The sequence below is a fragment of the Halichoerus grypus genome, chromosome 4 (assembly GCF_964656455.1).
Source record: "Halichoerus grypus chromosome 4, mHalGry1.hap1.1, whole genome shotgun sequence".
NCBI lineage: Eukaryota > Metazoa > Chordata > Mammalia > Carnivora > Phocidae > Halichoerus > Halichoerus grypus.
In genome coordinates, this window is record NC_135715.1 from 37,148,565 (window position 1) to 37,152,720 (window position 4,156).

At 32.6% G+C, this 4,156-nt stretch overlaps 1 pseudogene; it reads left to right on the forward strand.

Annotated features, from left to right (window-relative positions):
* Positions 1-2,433: 2,433 nt before the first annotated feature.
* On the forward strand, positions 2,434-2,847 carry LOC118540060 (large ribosomal subunit protein eL27 pseudogene; annotated as a pseudogene).
* The last annotated feature ends 1,309 nt before the right edge of the window (positions 2,848-4,156 follow it).

A 4,156-nucleotide genomic window follows, 5' to 3' on the forward strand; every position in this document is an offset into this window, starting at 1 on the left:
TGAGGTAATTGTCACAGCCTGAAAATTCTATTTTATGAAACTGTATAAAGAAAAAAAAAAAGGAATGGACTACTGTTATGTTGAATAGGGGTGCTAAATTCATATAAAACACTATAGAGTCCAAACAAAGTCTTATTCCTGAGATTATGATATCTTTCATATAGACTAGACTAAAATGTATTCAAGTATAGAGTTCTTGCCCAAAGGCAGTCATGAAAATGTCTTACTTACCACTTCTAGCAGAGATCAGATCCTTAAAACCAAAAGTCCCTCAGTCAGTAACTGATAGACTGATAAGATACAAACTGACTGAGATTGATCCTAAAATGGATGCCAAGTTTAAATCGAACATCAAAGAATCCATTGTGACAAAAGATCATGGCAAGAAATAAAAGATAAGGAATAAGTTTTCTTTAAAGGACAAATTAAAAATAATTAACTCAAGGCCACATGTTTTGTAAGTTACATAACTAAAAATGAATTCCAGACCTTTTTATTGGTTCTCCACTTCAAGCACTAAGCTGGAATCTTTTTTTAAAAAAAAATCTAATTTGTATTTTTGGAGTCTAGATTATTTCTGCTACTTGCTAATCCTCAACAGTAAAAATAGATGGCTTACTTTTTTTTTCCTGTTAATACATTTTGAGTTTATTTGATGGTCTCTTTTCCATTTCTTGTCCTAAATTTGTTATTCTAAAATTTCCTGAATGATGGAAAATCACTTTTACTAATCTGTTTGAATATTTTCCTTTATTACTTCCTGGAGTTTTTTGAACATCATTTAAAAAAGTATTTATATTCATTATAAAAACAATATCTAAATAACAGTCTAAGATTCTTGATGGTATTCCTTCGACATAATCAGTCAAGTTGAAATGATACAGATTAATTCACTAAAATGACAGGGACTGTGATTTACTAGATTTTGTAGATTAGTAAGCAAGCAAATCCATGCACAATAAAAAATTAAGGGTAGTGCAGCATAAATTGATTTTTTTCATTTATCTTGACAACTCTAGTTTAAATTATTTATGACATGCTTCACAGTATGCTAATGAATAGCCTCTAGTATCCTACAAAATAGAATTTTGAAGTTTAGACAACTAACTAAAATCCTGTGCTAATAAATCTTGTCTGAGAGTATGTTAAGATGCTAGGGCTTTGTGAGAAATTAGTTAAAAAAAAAGTAAAGGAAAGAAAGAAAAAGAACAGAAAACTGCTATATAGGTTGGCTTCTTAAATAGAATTTATTTTCAAGTGTGATGTGTCCCTCTGGCATATCTGATTTCTTTAACATTTCTGTGTCCCAGAAAAGTCTAGTAAGTTTTCTGAACTGCTATTTGATTTTCTTTGCTATATTCCTCTGACAACTTTACATGATAGAGATATAAAATGTTATCTTAAAAGTTATCAGAGGACCTGCAATTCAAAATTAAAGAATTGATATTATCTCTTTTAAATTCATTTTGTAAAAAGACACATTTAGAAATGAATTGTTATTTAAAATTATAATCTTATGACTTCCACATTATTTTAAGCAATTAGTTAGAATCATACCAGTGGTATGACCCTTCATTTACTGGTTTTGCAAGAAAATCTAAGATGTCAAGATGTATTCTCATTTTTTAGTTGTAAACACATATATACTTCAAAACAGAGAGAGTGCAAGGCCTTGATGTCTCACTAAAGTGAAAATTTAATGAAATAATAAACAATCTGACCAATTTTTGAATTAGAGGCAGAAGACATATAAACAATTATTTATTTCATTTTTCTTTGTTTATGTCTATTAGAAGATTAATTTTTGGCATTTATTCCATGTTACACACTGAGAATGATAGGATTTGTTAATATTTAAGACATTGTATTTTAGGTGCAAATACACACTTATATTTTATTTGGCATTAAAATGTTCCTTACCCAAAGTCATTTTTCTCCTTCCTCAACACCCAGACATGTGCAAACATACTCACTCTAAAACACACACACACAAATAGAAAAAAAAAAAACACAAATATTTTAAGAATACAAAATATTTTTTTCAATAACTATATCTGAAATTAATTCCATTTAAATATGAATTCAAGCTTTAGTTTTGTTTGTTTCTGTAACCCATATAAAAAATACAATTAGAATATCTATCATGTTGAGGACTGAAGTAGATTGGGTAAGTGTATTTGTTTCTTAGGGCTGCCATAACAGAGTACCACAGACTAGGTGGCTTAAACAACAGGAATTCATTTCTCAAAATTCTGGAGGTTGGAAGTCCAAGGTCAAGATGTTGGCGGGGTTAGGATAGAACACATCAGTATATACTGGATTAGAGGCCACCTTAAAGAACTCATTTTAACTTAATCACCCCTTTAAAGACCTTATCTTGAATGGAAGTGCTGTTTCTTCTTTTCTGCTTAGGCTCGAATGGCTGGTTTCAAGATGGGCAAGTTCATGAAACCGGGGAAGTTGGTGCTGGTCCTGGCCTGACCCTAGACTCTGGATGCAAAGCAGTCATTGTGAAGAACATTGATGATGGCACCTGAGACCATCCCTACGGCCATGCTCTGGCGGCTGGAATTGACTGCTATCCCCACAAAGGGACAGCTGCCATGGGCGAGAAGAAAATTGCCAAGAGGTCAAAGATCAAGTCTTTTGTGAAAGTTTATAACTACAATCACCTCATGCCCACAAGGCTACTCTGTAGATATCTCTTTGGACAAAAGTTTTGTCAACAAGGATGTCTTCAGAGACACAACTCTTAAATGTAAGGCCCGATGAGAGGCCAGGGTCAAGCTGGAGGAGAGGTATAAGACCGACAAGAACAAATGGTTTTTCTAGAAGCTGTGGTTTTAGATTTGTTTTGTTTCAATCATTAAAAATACCCTCCTCCCCCCAAAAAAGATCTTATCTCCAAATATGATTACATTTTAAGGTATTGGAGGTTAGGACTTCAATATGTAAACTTCGAGAGGACACAATTCAACCCATAACACTAAATCTGGATAATCCTTGGTTAATCTTATGTAAGAACTTGTAAAATGAAAAGTATTGGAGAAATGCATTTTTTTTCTCCTCCAATTTAGGAGTTAATTTTTAGTGAATGCCCAAGCTCACAGAGGGCAATTACTCCCTCATGTCCTTTGATACTTAACAACCTGGACACATTTAAGTTTCCTTCCTTCCTTCCTTCCTTCCTTCCTTCCTTCCTTCCTTCCTTCCTTCCTTCCTTCCTTCTTTCCTTCCTCTCTCTCTACCTTTCCCTCCCTCTCTTGCTCTCTCTTTCTCTCTTTCTTTCATTTTTGTCTCTGTTTCTGTCTCTGTCTCTGTAAGTGTGGGCTTCCTGACCAACTTCAGTGAACCAGGTCTGTGTTAGATGCTAAAAATAAAAATGTGAAGTCATGAAATACATCCACAGCCTTCATGGAGCTTACACTCTAGGAGTTGTGATAGATAATGTGTAATTATACAAATGAAAGACATTATTAAAACACTGCCAAATGCTAATAAGGAAGTATAGGCACTAGTTAAGTGCCAAAGTGGAAGTTCTCACCTAGTTGAGGTCCCAGGGCAATTATACTTGGAGAAGTTGTGATCTGAAGGATAAATACAAAGAAATGCCATTTCCAAAGTTTCTTAAATAGAATGTTTGGAGAACTGAATAAAGAATAGCTGGAGTTAAGTGTGGTAGATATGGGTCAATAAATCCATGGTTGAATAAACAGCATAAAATATAATAAGGAAGCATAACTTCCAGCATTCTTTACTTTGTGAAATAAGATATTTTATCAATATCATTGCTGCAGTCAAAGGGATTTTACAGCATTGCATCTCCATGTCTATGATTTTAGCTGGACATGCAATTGAAAATTTTATCAAAATAATTGGAAGCAAAGGTTTCCAAACATAAAGTGCTATATATAAAGCATAATAGAAATGTGATGCTAATATTTAAATAAAACATGATAAGAAAATAACACCTGTGATTAAATTTAGTCATTTTTCAGATGATACTCATAGTATTATATATACATATTTTCTAACTTCTCAGTGTATTAAAATTTATAATATTAAAATATATTCTTTTTAGTACCTATTTAGAAATAAGAGTGGATATTATTGAGTATCATTCGAAGGCCCAAGGAAATGCTATATATGCAATTTC